Genomic DNA, 17,735 nt, shown 5'->3' on the forward strand with positions numbered 1-17,735 from the left:
GGCATCTATTGTTGCCGACAGTTTAGTATTTTTAAAATACCGTTACTATGTCAAACATGCTCAAAACCTTCTGACACACTCTCCTAAACATCTCCAACATCATATCTAATTCACACAAGTTAACATCGATCATTTTCATTATGTACTGACCTGTAGAAAACAGAAAAGTGGAGCAGCAATAATTATACACAGGATCCGGTTGATCGTCTGGATTGCTTCTGAGGAGTGAAGGAGTTTTGGGTCTACTTTTCTCCGCGCCGTTCCTAATGAGCTTGCTTTAAAAGAAGAAACACTCAAAACAACCAGGACGAGGGTTAAACAAAAATCTGTATTAATCATAAACGGTAACAATGCAATACCATATAATACATTACCATACGAAGCCATATCATATGAGTAATGTCAGGAGTATGCCTACTCCTGGCCTTGTTCACAGGCTGCCCTGACCTCCCGCTCCGGGCCGCGCGTGAAGAGAGGACGAAAACAACACGTTGCACGTCCCAAAACCAACAAAGGGGTGGAGTTTCATTTGGGAGATACCAAAACGCTATCTCACAGGGAATCAGCGCCTGGCAGCTGTGAAAGCCACAGGTGTTGGGAAGGCCTGCAGGAAGCACCTCATTAAAAATCAGGGGAAATGCCCCTCCCTATTTGCAAAGCCTATCGATGGTTTAACCCAGAAAACATTCTCAGGGATAATCTTTACACTCAAAACATAAATCACCATTAATTCTGCATCTTCCTTCTTCACAAATAGCTTAAAACACTCTTTTGATAAACAGGTAAAAAGTCAAAGAAAAACTATTGTGCTCATCTATTTTTAAGAAAAAGGGAACATTGTTTCAGAAATCTATAAAACACCTCTATATTTGAGAGGAAAAATGTACCTTTTGTTCCTTCAATTATTAACACACAGGAATGTATAAACTCACACATATACTTATTCAAGATATATAGACTTCTCTGAAACTTGGCCTGCTTGAGATCCTAAGCAGAATACATTCTCCCCACACCAATCACCCTGTCCTTCATATCTTCACCTCCCCCACATAGCAATAAAACCCTTAACAGCCCTTTGTCTACCGCCATTTTAGTCCTCACATTTATGAAAGGATGAAACAGAGAAATCACTATAAAACACAAACAGTATTCACTTAACTGCTACTATTTGATAATTACCAGAGAAACTCAACAGACCTCTTTTAGTGTCTGGAAATTGCAACAAGACTTTCTGCCATTTCACATGTAACACACTTCTTTGGTACAATATCTCACATCAATTTCCAAAGGAGGGGGCGGAAGTGTCCCCCCTAAGATAACCCAGATGTCACCGCTCACCTGCCAAAGGTTCCACCTTGGCGCTACTTACTCGTACTGCTTCTCAAACAGTACAGATAAACCATAAAATGATATGAATGTCACCAAAATAAATACAGATAATGTTCAGTTTCAAATTCACTATTGTTTTGTTTTAAGATTAAAAGTTTTAAAAAAGAAAGAAATGTTCAAATAGTAGATGAATATTCAAGAGGTCTTTAAAAACATCACACTGATCATCAAAAGTTCATAAAATGCTCATGAATATTCCAAAATATTCTGAACTTGCCACAATCATTCAAAATTCATGAAATGCTCATAGTCATGAAAAGTTCATGAAATACTCATGCAAACTTTTTGGGGTTTTAATTATAATGTTGTGATCATGAAAAGTTCATAAATTGCTCATAAAAGTCTGTCATGAGCAAAACAGGAACTTTATATGAATGAACAATGTTCATAAAAATGTCATGAACTGCTCTTTAAAATGGTTCATGAGCATTTTAAGAATTTTGGTTCATGAACATGACAAGTGAACATATAATGAGGTGTTCATGAATGTTTCATGAGTGCTCATGAACAGCTCATAAAGTCATGAACTCCATCTCGCAGGGGTTCCTCCGTGGTGCTGATCGCTTCACCACGGTGGAAACACTTCACTAGTTGCAGTACCCATAAGGAGCTGTACAACTGCCGCAGTTTTTGCGTGGCTGTGTCTTTAGTTGAAAGCCCAGTGGCGATCTGCTCATCTCTCATTGAACCCTAACCCTAACCCTTGGCACCATCTTTGCTGCATCAACCAGGTAGCAATATGTCCTTTGTTGATCCTAAAGGACTTAAAAACACATGTCAACAATTACGGATTATTGGACTGTGCAGTTATATCTTTATGGATATTTAATGAACTGTGTACACCACAACAATATATCAAACCACCACAGAGATTCAAACTCCATCTCAAATGGGAGTCCATACCAGTGGTTTTTTCTTTGAAATACTCAGGAAACACATCATAAATAAAGGGGAAATGTTTGACTTGGTGTCGACTGTACACGATTTGTCATGGGGAGGAAGAACAAGAAAAGTGATGAAAGCGACGGCGGAGGCTGTGAGTTAGCTTCACAAGCTAGCAACAACTCCGCACATGGCGAGGTCGGCAACCAGGCGCTGTCTTTCTCTAACATACAGAAACTACTCACCGGCATGGAAGAGCGTATAATTGGAAACTTGACAGCACAAATAACATCCAACCACGCAGCTATAATCAGGCACGATGAGACAATCCAGGCCATTAAACATCAATGAACGACTTCCAAGGAAGAATAACTACAGTGGAGTCTACACTGGCTGATATAGTGTAGGAGAACAAACAACTGAAGCTGAAAGTTGACGACCTTAAAAACAGATCCAGGAGGTGTAATATTCGTATAACAGGTGTACCTGAGGGTACCCGTCCAACAACTTTCATTGAATCCCTTCTGGCTGAAATATTCGGCCCCGACGCGTTTCCTCACCCCTTGAACGTGGATAGAGCACACCGGCTGGCCGTCCAGAGGAGACAAGACGGCGCACCGCGTCCCTTCATAGCCTGCCAGCACTTCCAGATGAAACAACGAATAATGCAGCTTGCACGGGAGAAGGGTCCCCTGATGTACAGAGGCGCAGAGATCCATGCGGATTACAGTGCAGAAGTAGCCAGGAAGAGAGCCGCATTTAGAGCCCCCATCAAATCCTCGCTGAGAAACACCGGACTCGCTTACAGCCTCCTCGTCCCCACTAAATTCCGGGTTGTTGTGGACGGAATGAGGCACAAATTCTCTCCGGCTGAAGTTGCTGCTTTTTTGAAGCGCCGTCAACCTGTGTGTGTGTCAGGGTGTCTGGGAAAGTGTATGTGAGAAGGTTTATTTATATATAGGATTACTTAAAAACAGTCCCAAATAATACATGTTCACTTCGATACAGTTCAAGATAATACCTGTTTACTAGGGGTGTAACGGTTCACAAAAAATGTTTGGTCACGGTTCAGTTCGGTACGTTTTCGGTACAGCAGAATTTTTTTCACAAAACAAAACATATATATACAGGGCTCTCAAGTTTTGAACAAGTTCAGAGTGAGATTTTGGCAGCGGCGGGGCTTTGGGTGGGGACGGTGGTCTTATCTGATAAATGACACATAAATTCATATAAAAACTAGGGCTGTCAGTCGATTAAAATATTTAATCGCGATTAATCGCATGATTGTCCATAGTTAATCGCGATTAATCGCAAATTAATCTCACATTTTTGATCTGTTCTAAATGTACCTTAGAGGAATATTTTTCAAGTTTTTATACTCATATCAACATATGAGTGGACAAATATGCTTTATGCTAATGTTTATTATCATTTGAACAATGACAAATATGCTCATGAATATTAAACACAACAACCTCTGAACATTACAAATATTCGCCTCAATTCAACCTGGAACCTCTCTCATACAATACACATGGTGTGTGTGTGTGTGTGTGTGTGTGTGTGTGCGTGTGCGTGTGCGTGCGTGTGCGTGTTGGATCGTTGAAGCTATGTGCAACTCGAGTGAAGCTCGAACGGGAGCTGCCTGGACGCTGCAATCATGTTGCTGCAATCATGAGTGTGCTGACTTTTCGTACAATGTCCCACTGTCTGGCTTCCTGCATAAAGTCAAGTGCTCGGCGCAGTTGTGGCGAAATGTCGCTCCTCTGTTTTCATTTAAACAGCTCCGTTAGCGCAGCTAGCTAGCACCCGATGCTAACAACAACAATGCACGTAAGGTCTCTCTCTCGCTCGCTCGGGCCACACGTATGGGCCACACACACACACACCCTCCCGGTCCTCCCGATGGCCAGTCGGTGCCTGCCGGTGAGCGTGGAAGTGTGGTCTGCTGCAAGCAGGCGGCAGGAGCGGGGCTGTCTGCAGCATCAGTTTGTAGATGGTATTTTAAACTTGATGCGCTCTGAAACTACGGGGCGGCCGAGGAAAAAAAATACACATGCGTTAATCGCGTTAAAATAATTAGTGGCGTTAATTTTTTTTTGCGTTAGCGCGTTAACTTGACAGCCCTAATAAAAACATATTTATTTCATTCTTAGTGAAGGGATGTGTGTGTGTGTGTGTGTGTGTGTGTGTGTGTGTGTGTGTGTGTGTGTGTGTGTGTTTTTTTTTGTTGTAGGTGTTGGTGGCAACCCTCTCCGCGTCGGCATTAGAGTGAGGGAGCACAAGAACAAGTTGAGCTATTTTAGTGAGCCTCCCAAACTGTCTCAAACCGGTCACCTTTAAAAAAAAGGAACCATGGGGATATCCATCAGCTGATATTCCAGGAACTCCTCACACACCTAAGGTGTGAGAAAAAGTTTTTAGAGAGTACTTGTCCATGGAGTTTGGAAATTTACTTGTCCGAATACATTTTTCTCTTGTCCAGAATGGACAAAAATTGGGGCCACTGGAATCTTCTTCTTCGTCATCGTATTTTACATTTTCCCACGGTTTTTATGACACCGCTAACGTAAGTGAGATTTTACTGCATCACACATAGGGTTGGGTATCGTTTGGATTTTAACGATTCCGGTTCTGCTTTTCGATTCCGGTTATTTTCGGTTCCGGTTCTTTGAGAGAGTAAAAATAAGTCCCATGACAAACTGGGAGAAAAATATATTTATGAAAACATTAAGTCAAATCTGTATTCCTATTTACAAATCACATACTGTTTAATTTCTTACGGTTATTGAATACAATTATATAAAAATAATCTCTGCATTGTTTAGTTAGTTCTAAGTGGTGCAGTTTGAGAATGTACAATTGGCCCAGTCTCCTCTGATGTTACACTGCCTGTGAGCCAGAGTCCAACCACACATGTCCAACACATAGGACATAACCTAATAATAATAATAATAATAATAATAATAATAATACATTATATTTATAGCCTATAGGCCTAGCGCTTTTCTACAACGCAAAGACGCTTGCACGCTTACACACGTCCTGCAATACACATGCTGCAGCTGCTCACTGTTTGTAAAAGTAAAGAAATAGTATTTTCATTTCCATAATGTACTTTATATACCCTGCTTCATAAACAATACTGACATCCTGCTCCTCCGAGTCTGGGGGTCCGGGGATGTGAGGACAGCGCGAGGACACAGACAGGGAGGCTGCTTTACTTCATAAAGGAAATGGTGGTTAATATTAACAACACAGGAGTTAAAACGCTTAATAACCTTCATTACGTGTTAGAGAAAGAACATAAGAAAGTTTGACAAAGATGAGGCTGTTAAACGGGCAGCGGATCCGCTGTGTGTAGAAAGAGAGAGAGAGAGAGACGCTGAGCCGCACCGAGCAGCGATCAGCTGATACGGAGCATAGAGAGAGCTGCAGTCCGCCGGGCTCGGCCTCGCCTCCTGTCCTCACAACTCTTATTAATCCCGGTACCGGAAATTGTTATTTGTTCCTACTCGGAACCGAGTGTTGCTTCCCAAGCCTGCCACTGTGCTACACTTCCCGCCCCGCTCCGCCCCCGTCTAACTGTACAGAAAGCGGCGAGATGCATTTCCTTAGGAATCGACAAGCAGAACCGAAACTAACACTTCTAAACGAACAATGTCGGACACGTACAATTTGCGAATGAGTTCTGCCTTTTGTAAACTGAATGTATCAATAATTTGTCAATAAATCAGGTCGAAAAACGTCACTTGTCCGCCGGACAAGTCAATTGAAAGATCTACTTGTCCGATATTGTAAATAACACGTCCCGGACACACTTGTCCTGTTCCTCCGGCCCATGGAAAGGTAGTAGTTCCTGAAATCTAAAAAGAGCACCATGTGTAAAGAACTGATTAATGTATTCAATCAAAGTATTGTCATAGTCTGCTCCATCATTCACCAGTAGTTTTCCATTCACCTGTCTCACCTGTTTTCCACACCCACTCGTTAACTCACTCTCTTTCTCTTCTGCACCCATTAGCTTCTGCCAGTATTTAAACTCGCACCTGACACACACTCTTTGCCAGATTGTACTTTGCCTCATGCTTGTCTCTCCCGCGTTCAACACTAGATTGCCTACCCGGTTCCGACCCTGCCTGTCCCCGACCTGCCTGCTCTGCCTGTTTCCTGATCCTGCCTGTCCCTCGACTATCCTGCCTGGCCTGTTATCCGACCCTGCCTGTATCCACGCTGACCGCCTCGCTTACTCCCTGACCCTCTGCCTGTCCCTGACTCACCTTCTGCCCGCTGTCCTCCGGTGCGTTATACTGCCCGGTTGGTATTCCTCCGATCCAGTGGAATCTCCAATAAAGGATATTACCAATTCTCCTTGGTTTCTCGAGTGCTGCATTTGGGTTCTCCTTAAGACTGTGACAAGTATTGAAATCCTGGAAAATGTTGAAACCCTTACCGGTCTATAAAGTATAGGGCAGAATGTCTAAATCCTACCCGGATACAGCCATGTTATTTTCTAATTGGCTGTTCGACAGCTTACATTCTTTTGATTGGTTGATGCGTGGCTACAGTGATTCTGTACTAGTTTGTTTACAAAATTGCGGCGCAACTTGGTGGGCGGTACCCTGGAAAGAAATCTCTGCGTGAGAAATACAAGGTGTGGCGTGTGAGCGTGTGAATGGAGTGGAATGCGTGTGTCTCACGCCAAATGCGTGAGACTTGAGAGCCCTGTATATATATTTTTATTATTATTAAACTGTGAATAATGTATTCACTCAAATAAATACAAAATATAATAAAATAAACATTAAGATGCAGCATTCCGATGAACTGAAATAATCTGTATCTGAACTGTACTGTACCTGAGCAGCCAGCTTGACATTAGGACTTGCTTGTCATTGTATTTTCATGTTTTTTTAAAGAAAGATGAACTTGTCCACATTGCTTGCCGAAAGGGCAGATCTGCTGGCAGCTGGCACTAACAATGTCTCCTGCTGTGGAGAACACCCTCTCGCTAGGGACAGAGGTAGTAGCAGATACAGCCAGGTAGCGCTTTGCTAACATGGCAACATAAGGATATTTGGCGTTTGTAATAGCTTTGGCTCGGTCTGAACTTTTTGCGAGTGGTGGAGGCTTAAATGCTAGCGGGAGTTTGCACTTCAGCCTTTTTTCTTTTGGTACCGGTGATATTCACGTTCGGGTGATGCCTTTTCAAGAGTGTGCAAGTTTGATGTATTGCCAGCCGCGTAACCAATGTTAGTTGAACAATGCCGACAAACAGCTTTGGTTTGGTCCACCTGTCTTTGTCCGTCATCCTTGTACGTAACTGCGAAACCAAAATGTTCCCAAACCGGAGACTTCAATGATGCTGGAGGATTTTCGAGCTCAACTTTATCTGCGTTCGCCATTAATTTGACAGTTCCTTAAATTACTGAATACATTTGAACGCATCCCTCTGACCAGCCCAATGAAATGCCTTGCTCGCTCTATGACGCGTTGAACACAATGTGAGCAAATGACTCTGAATGCTGCGACGCAGCACCTGAGATTACTTCCAAAAAGTTGTTCACGTTCTCAATTTTTTACGTTTAACGTTATATTCGTTCGGTACACTTCGGTACACTTCGGTACACACCTGTACCGAACCGAAGGTACGGGTACGTGTACCGTTACACCCCTACTGTTTACTTTAATACAGTTTAGAACAATATCTGTTTGCTTTAGTTATTAACGCGTTAACTTGACAGCCCTAGTAAAAACCCTAGTATGATAGCTATCACTCAACGTCATTTAATTGTTCTTGGGGTCTAAGGTGGGAATTGGATCTGCCTCGGTGGAGAGCAAGGATGGCCAGTGCATTCAGTCCTGTAGCCGTCTTGGCAGCAGGATTCAAACCCTTTCTTCTCTGACTCAGCGAGTTCCCCATGTTCTCATTTCTGTGGCAGGTTCGCTCTCTGGTGGCCCCTTATAATTCACTGCCTGATACTCTCTCCCCCTCACTATAATTAGAATCCTAACGTAAACCCTTTCCAGGTTGTCACCTAAGATGGACGCCCACGTGCTTACTCCTCCTCATGCCTTAAAACTAAAATAGCGGCCCACTTTAAATTAATTAAGAGAACACGTGAATTGTTAATAAATATGGAGACAACATAACAATTTGGAATGAACATTTTATTGGGGTTACAAAGGTAAAAAACAGGATTAAGAAAACACCTATGGATACTCACCTGCTCACCGTTACATACGGAGGTGTCACGAAAGTTACATAGGAAATAAGCCCCTCCTCCACTTCTATATGAACAGCGTGTGGAAGCCCTTTCTGGCTCACTCTGTCCTGATGCAGCGCAGAGAATGTATCTCTCTTGCTCACGCGTATAGCTGCATATCCTCCTGAATGCTGATGCTCACATGCACAGCTACATGTTTCTATAATACACACTGCTTGGATTTGATCACCTTGCGGGGCTATCCTGGGGTGAGATTGTTTAGTTATAATAAGCCGAAACAATCATAGACTCCTGGGTTTACTACTGAAGATGTGTTTTAGAATTGTTAAATGTGAGTGATAGTAAAACACTACTATGATAGCTATCACTCAACGTCATTTAATTGTTCTTGGGGTCTAAGGTGGGAGTTGGATCTGCCTCGGCGGAGAGCAAGCATGGCCAGTGCATTCAGTCCTGTAGCCGTCTTGGCAGCAGGATTCAAACCCTTTCTTCTCTGACTCAGCGAGTGCCCCATGTTCTCATTTCTGTGGCAGGTTCGCTCTATCTGGCGGCTCCTTATAATTCACTGCCTGATACTCTCCCCCTCACTATAATTCTAATCCCAACGTAAACCCTTTCCAGGTTGTAACCTAAAATGGACGCCCACGTGCTTACTCCTCCTCATGCCTTAAAACTAAAATAGCGGCCCACTTTAAATTAATTAAGAGAACACGTGAATTGTATGACAAGCTGGCTGCCTTACCTACCCCACCTTTAAGAGAACACGTGAATTGTAAATAAATATGGAGACAACATAACAATTTGGAATGAAAATTGTATTGGGGTTACAAATGTAAAAAACAGGATTAAGAAAACACCTATGGATACTCATCTGCTCACGTGACATACGGAGGTTTCACGAAGGTTACATGGGAAATAAGCCCCTCCTCCACCTCTATATAAACAGCGTGTGGAAGCCCTTTCCAGCTCACTCTGTCCTGATGCAGCGCAGAGAATGTATCTCTCTTGCTCACGTGTATAGCTGCATATCCTCCTGAATGCTGATCCTCACACGCACAGTTACATGTTCCTTTAATACACACTGCTTGGATTTGATCACCTTGCGGGGCGATCCTGGGGGAGATTGTTTAGTTATAATAAGCCGAAACAATCAAAGACTCCTGGGTTTACTACTGAAGATGTGTATTAGAATTGTTAAATGTGAGTGATAGTAAAAACTAGGGCTGTCAGTCGATTAAAATATTTAATCCGGTTTAATCGCATGATTGTCCATAGTTAATCGCACATTTTGTATCTGTTCTAAATGTACCTTAGAGCAGTGGTTCCCAAACAATCAAAGGTAAAAAGTAAAAATCTCAAGGCACACCGATTGTGCAAAATAGCCCTTATAACACGTGTTATCACTCATATCATGTTAAATATCTGTAAATGTGCATAATTATTTACTAATGCCAAATAAAATGTGACAAAGACAACTATATTACTCATGAAATATTTATTAACGAAATATTTCAGAAATTAATTTGAAACTGTATCAAATTAGGCTTCATCAAAGCAGCAACACACTAATTTAAACCAGACAGGTCACACAATAAGAAATGAGGCACAGAGAACTGTCGATGCAAGGAAGCTGCATTGTCCATGGTCCTGAACTACAAATTATAAATGATACATGTGCCTGTCGGGGCGCGCAGATTTTTGTAATCCTTGGTGGCACTGAGGAGAGGGCCACTCCCAAGTCCTGTTCAACCCTGTTGTTCTTCATGTAAACCAGAGTAGAGGACGCCAACTCCAGAGATGGGGTCGTTACTAAAGAAATGTAATATATTACATATTACTTTAAAAAATATATATATATTACACTACTTCGTTACTATCTACATAAAGCAACTCGTTACTTTACTCGCCGAGCACGTACGAACTGCTCAAGCGTGAGTGGCAATAACATTCCTTACCAGCAGGCGGCGAGATTGTTTAGTTATATTAAGCCGAAACAATCAATGACTCCTGGGTTTACTACTGAAGATGTGTATTAGAATTATTATATGTGAGTGTTAGTAAAAACACTACTGTGATAGCTATCACTCAATGTAATAACATTTTCCTTGGGGCCTAAGGTGAGAGTTGGCCTGCCTCGGTGGAGAACAAGGATGGCCCGAGCACTCAATCTTAAAGCCGTCCCCGGCAGTAGGATCCAAGCCTCTTATTCAGCCAGTGCCTCACGTTCTCATTTCTGTGGCAGGTTGGCTCTCGTTTTGAATAAGATTGTAATCCTTCGTTTCCCTATTATTAAAAAAAGTAAAACTAATCCGATTACATGTAACTAAGGATTACACTTTCCTTTTTTTTCTATACGATCTTGATTCGTGTTAGATGTAATCCATTACTGCCTATGCCAATAAAAGTCATAACTTTTGGAAAATTGCCTCAAGTTATAAGTTATGCCTTCAATGTATTTCACGTGGAGAAGACATCACATTGGCCGAGGGGTTGCAACTTCCCTCAAGCGTCCTACTTGAAAGAAAGATCACATGTTAAAATGTGTGCACAAACTATTCAGTATGACCCGTCTTAGTTTAAAGCCCACTCACCACGACAAGGTGTAGGTCAGGAATGGAAACATATAAGACGGGACAAAAATGCAAAATAAAATAAAAAGCATGGACACAGGACATGGCCAAAGAAAAAGTCAAAATGAGACAACAAACACAGAGTCTGCACATGTGTGTAACCTATGGAACTATTTACAAAAACATGAACTTTTTTTTTAAAGGTTTTCATGAATAAGCATATTTTTAACAAATCAATATGAAATTAGGCCCCGTTCAAGCAGACTCTAACATATTGAACAGTTTTCCATATGCTTACTCGTTTTGCAGTGAACAGTTGCTTAACTTTGACACACAACTTATGAAACTATTTACAACAACATGAATATGGAGGATGCAAATGGAAAACAACACTAGTAGCAGCATACATTGAAAGTTACTCAGGCCCCTTGTCATGCGGGCTCCAAGCAACATATACAATGTAGTGTTCTAGGTCGGTAAATTACAAAAAGGGTGTTGATTGGCCACGACACGTAACACATTGGACACACAAAACAAACCAATAACTTAATATAAATTATATAGATGTATACATATATATTTACAGATATTTACAAATATGCACACACAATTGGCCAACAACAATGGTTTACATTCTCACCAAGTGTTTTGCCCTTGGAGAAACAGAGGATGGTAGGCACAGCAGTGTCCTTCAGGGGGGTATACTACGAAGCAGGATTTTCGCTTAGCCGGCTAAATTCAGGGGAAACTCCGGCTTTCCGGTCCTCCGAAGCTGGTTCTCTTTTGAGCAGGCTAGATCTCCATGGTAATATATGCTAAGCGGCTAACCTGGTCGAGACCAGGTTAGGTTGCAGGCTAAGAGATAAGCCTATGAAAGCTCCGCCTATCGACCAATGAAATCTCTGTAAAAATGGCGTCACCATTTGTAGATGACACCGTGGAGCTTGGAGCTCGGATTGTGAGAGGCGCTCTCAGACGGGAGAGGATTTTTAGGGAAAGAATAAACCCTTTGGCTTTCCCTGAAGAGTATTTGTATGAAAGATACAGGTTCTCATCAGAAGGGCTGACTTATCTGTGTCAGCTCCTCGAGCCAGTTGCTAATGCCACACATCGGAGTTGTGCCCTTACAGTGCCGCAGACTGTATGTATCGCGTTGCGCTACTTTGCAACTGGCAGTTTTTTGTATGCCGTGGGGGATGCAGAGAATCTCAGCAAAAATACAGTCTGCAGTGCTATACATAAGGTCGCACGTGCTCTGACAGGGCTCGTAGAGTCCTTTGTTGTGTTTCCTGGCACATGTCCCACGCAGACGATCAAAGAGAGATGTTACAGCATGGCAGGTATATGATTATATCTTTACAGTGAATGTTGTTCCTATGACGTACACCGTTTATAATAAATGCAGCCTACTATTCCATAGGGTTTCCCAGGTGCTTGGCTGTATCGACTGCACACATGTACCGATCTCTGCGTCCCTGGGAGAAAATGAAGGCGACTATGTCAATCGCAAACCATCCACAGCCTCAACATTCAGGTACATCTTGCACATTCACTAGAACACACATTGAAGTCTGGGTGATTAAAGGAACTCACATTTACATGTTTCACACTTGGACTCAGTGGCGTAGCCAGGAATTATTGTGTGGGTGGGCCTGGAGAAATGTAGGTGGGCCAGGGGGAGACATATTAAGCGTGGGGTCTGAGCTAACACTTCATTCTGTTCCTCTGTGGCTCTCCCTGAGGTTTCTCCCATTTTTCCCTTTAAACTGGGTTTTCCTTGTACGATGTGAGGGTCTAAGGACAGAGGGTGTCGTATTGTCATACTGATATTCTGTACACACTGTGAAGACCACTGAGACAAATGTAACATTTGTGATATTGGGCTATATAAATAAACATTGATTGATTGATTCATTAATGATTTTTTAATGCACTAATAGAACATAAGCATACATTAGCAGTGAAAACAAAAAGCATAGGCACGGCGGCCTCAGAATGTGTGTACAACTGACATCCACATAGGGATGGGTATCGTTAAGGCTTTAACGATACTACTACTTTTATAGATAGCGCTTATGCTTATGCTCCAGGTTCAGTACCAACCACATCATAAAGTACGCGGACGATACAACAGTGGTGGGACTCATCAGGGACAACAACGAACAGGCCTACAGGGAGGAGGTGAAACATCTGACAGACTGCTGTAACACCAACAACCTGATCCTGAATGTCGATAAAACAAAAGAGATCATAGTCGACTTCAGGAACAAAAAGCACTGTCACCCACCTCTCCACATCAACGGCACAGCAGTGAAGACTACAGCCAGCACCAAGGTCCTGGGGCTGCACATCACAAGCAGTCCGACCTGGTCCACTCACACTACATCACTATTTAAGAAGGCACAGCAGCGCCTATACTTCCTGCACAGCTCCCCCCTCCCATCCTCACCACGTTCTACAGAGGAACCATAGAGAGCGTGCTGACCATCTCCATCTGGTCGAGAGACTGCAACGCCAAAGACCGGAAGTCTCTGCAGAGAGTGGTCAGGACAGCAGAGAAGATCATTGGAGTTTCTCTCCCTCCCATCTGAGACACCGCTCAGAAACGCTGCCTGACAGAAGCCCAGAACATTTTAAAGACCCCACTCATCCTCACCGCTCTGTTCTCCCTGCTGCCCTCCGGCAAGAGGTTCCGCAGCATTAAGAGCAGAACAGCAGATTCTGCAATAGCTTTTCCCCCGTGCCATCAGACCAGTAACATAAAGATTACATTACGCTGTGTAAAGAGCACATATTTGTTATAGTATTTCTATTTTATTTATATGTATAGTAAGTCTTTATATTTTAAATGCACACTTTATCTTTAATTTTATCAGCACCACGTCACTATTATTTATTTATATGTACAATTTTAGCAAGTTTTTATATTGTCCTGTTCCTGCAGCCAGTACAACGAAATTGCGTTGTAATAGTACACTCTGTCTTGTTGAAATGACAATAAAGTATGTCTATGTCTTATCGATCCGGTCCTTTAACATTACTTTTATCGGTTATTTTGGAGAAAAAAATAAGGTAAACTAACTTAACAAATTGTGAACAAAACTAACATTGCTTTTTATTTAAATTAAATACATAATATTTCACATCAAAAGAAACAACAATGTTTTAACAAATCGTATTAAATAATGTGATGACAGAACTGTAAACAGAATAGCTGAAACTTTAACAAAATAAATAACTCAGTTACCTCTAATCATTAACCCATGTTTGTATAATGTAGTTAGCTCCGTGTGTTGCTGCGAGCATACAGAACACCTGACGTGGAAACGTTCCTCGTGGACGGAGCTACAGAGCAGCTAGAAAGACAGTGGAACCCGGTGCATTCCTCCGTCTGGATGTGGAGCACTTTTGATAAATGTTTAGACACATTGCTCGTGTTACCGCCCTTACATGCTAAACTCTTATTCCACTTTTGGTAACGAGCATTGTCCCCATCGACACGGCTATAGTTTAACCACACCTCGGAGCGCGTTCTCTCCGCCATCTCCTCCGTGTGTGTGTGTTGCTGCATGTAGCAGCTGCGTGTGTGTAAACTGCCCCGCCCCTCGCACACAGACGGGGGAGAGATCTCTTAAACGGAGTTGGCGACACTTAAACTGCAATGTAATGTTTGTGTAGCGATAATACATACAACATATATCGGGGGCACAGGTTGTTTATCCTTGACAGTCGCACAGTGGGCACACACAGAGTGTTTTCATATTCAGCAAATGTGTACACGCTAAACTGCAGACCTCAAGAAGAAATAATACGTTCATTCACTCACGGCAAAAGTTACTTTACTTACTATAAAAACTCACGGTAAAAAAATGCACTCCCTATTCCATTGTCATGAAGGTGGAATCTAACTATATCCAGAATAAGTTTTATTGGATCCAGGCTAGATGCTGTAAAGTTGGGCATTTTAACATGGGGGTCTATGGGAATTGCTCCTTTTTGCATCCATCCCCTGTCGGCCACTAGATGAACTGCAGTTTGTGGCACTTCCTTCTGGGCTTCCCGGCTCTGCAGCGCTGATTGGCTGTGGGTGGGCCAGACGTGCATGTGGGTGGGCCCGGGCCCACCCACAGCTACGCCGCTGCTTGGACTATCTTTATCTACAACATGGGCTCATTGCAAATGAACACTGATGCTACACTGACTATGATGCTCTTTTTGTGGAAGTCGGCTTTTTAACCCCAAATGCTTTTGCAGGCCACATGTGACCACAGGGGTATAATCACCAGCCTTGTGGCAAAGTGGCCTGGGTCAGTTCATGACTCGAGGATCTTCGCAGAGTCTTCACTGTGTCACAAACTCGAGCAGGGTATGGCAACTGTACATTCTTATTGTTTTGTGCTTCTTAAACTGCCTTTTGTGGTACTAAAGCAAACAGATATTGTTCTAAACTGTATTAAAGTAAACAGGTATTATCTTGAACTGTATTGAAGTGAACATGTATTATTTGGGACTGTTTTTAAGTAATCCATAAACCTTCTTACATACACTTTCCCAGACACCCTGACACACACACACACACACACACACACACACACACACACACACACACTCCCTGACTAAGATATCAACACACACATACACTTCCTCTTTACCAAACACACACATGTCCTTTTCAAGGTTCTTTTTGGGGCCAATATAATCTTAAGTACTGATATATCTGTGTACAATGTTTGATACTAATATATCTGTGTACAATGTTTGATACTAATTAGGGCTGTCAAGTTAACGCGTTAATAACGCATCGAGTTTAAAATACCATCAACAAGCAGATGCTGACAGCCCCGCTCCTGCCGCCCGCTTGTGGCAGACCACACTTCCACGCTCACCGGCAGGCACCGACTGGCCATCGGGAGGACCGGGAGGGTGTGTGTAATGTGGCCCGAGCGAGCGAAAGAGAGACCTTACGTGCATTGTTGTTGTTAGCATCTGGTGCTAGCTAGCTGCGCTAACGGATATAAGGAGCTGTTTAAATGAAAACAGAGGAGCGCTCTATCCACACAACTGCGCCGAGCACTTGACTTGATGCAGGAAGCAGACAGCGGGACATTGTAGGAGAAGTCAGCACATTCATGATTGCAGCAACATGATTGCAGCGTCCAGGCAGCTCCCGTTCGAGCATATGCCTTGAGTTGCACATAGCTCCAACACACACACACACACACACACACACACACACACACACACACACACACACACACACACACACACACACACACACACACACACACACACACACACACACACACACCATTTGTATTGTATGAGAGAGGTTCCAGGTTGTTGTGTTTAATATTCATGAGAATATTTGTCATTGTTCAAATGATAATAAACATTAGCATAATGCATATTTGTCCACTCATATGTTGATAAGAGTATTAAAAACTTGAAGAATATTCCTCTAAGGTACATTTAGAACAGGTTAATCGCGATTAACTATGGACAATCATGCGATTAATTGCTTTAATCGACTGACAGCCCTAATACTAATATATATGTGTACAATGTTTGATTGTTTGAGAAAGAATAGTTTGTGTGAAACCTACCCTGGTAAATTAAAGGAGTATAATCCAGTGGAAGATAAGAAGTGACTCTCCGCCCCAAAAATGTCCATATATACTGTTGTTTATTCATGCACGGTGCCCCCTGTTGCTGACTGGCTGGTCCCGATACCTGTATCGCACGGCAGTGGAGCGGGGAGCCCGGAGTGCTCTGTTACAGGGCACTCTGTATTTTCGTATTGTGTCCTTTTACCATTAAAATCAGATTATTGTTATAACTTGTATGCCGGTGTTTTGAACTCCTTTTCTTATTAATCTGACCAGGCTCATCTAACGGACGGCGCGGAGCAGAGCTGGGCTTTAAGCACCACAACTGTGTCTGCTCCTACAGTACTTATGGAAGTGTTCCTTTATCTTCAGGGCTCTTCAGTGGAGTGCTGCTCGGGGACAGAGGTTATGCCTGCCAGCCATTCCTTATGACCCCGCATCCTGACCCTGGTGAAGGGCCACAAACCAGTTTCAATGTGGCCCATGCCAAAACCAGGGTCCAGATCGAAATGACATTTGGCATACTGAAGGCCAGATTCACCTGCCTGCGGGGCTCAGAGTGGCCCCTGAAAGAGCATGCCGCATCATTACGGCCTGTGTTGTGCTGCACAACATTGCCACAATGAGGAAGGAGAGGGCCCCTCCTGCAGACCCCCAACCTCCTGATGTGGTAGGCCCCATCACCCTGGACTACCCTACTGGCAGGGCTGTCAGAGATGCCATCTCATTGACATTTGCACAATAAAAAAAAAATAACAGAGAGAGAGAGGCCTTGGGTGATTTATGTTGGAGTTTTTATTTTCTCAGCCATTCCTGAAGGAAAAAGAGAAAAAAACATATTACATTACATTACATTACATGTCACTTGTTAGACGCTTTTATCCAAAGCGATTTACATACTCAATACTGTGGACAATCCCCACAGGAGCAATTTGGGGTGAAGTGTCTTGCCCAGGGACACAACGACATGCTGACTGCAGTAAACCTGTGACCCCCTGATCCAAACACCAATGCACTACCCACTGCACCACACGCCTCCCTATACATATTTTCTGGTTAAC

General features: G+C 42.9%; 1 pseudogene; it reads left to right on the plus strand.

Annotated features, from left to right (window-relative positions):
• Positions 1-11,978: 11,978 nt before the first annotated feature.
• Positions 11,979-17,419, plus strand: LOC117443397 (putative nuclease HARBI1; annotated as a pseudogene).
• Positions 17,420-17,735: the final 316 nt, after the last annotated feature.

Source organism: Pseudochaenichthys georgianus, unplaced genomic scaffold (assembly GCF_902827115.2).
Source record: "Pseudochaenichthys georgianus unplaced genomic scaffold, fPseGeo1.2 scaffold_601_arrow_ctg1, whole genome shotgun sequence".
Lineage (NCBI taxonomy): Eukaryota > Metazoa > Chordata > Actinopteri > Perciformes > Channichthyidae > Pseudochaenichthys > Pseudochaenichthys georgianus.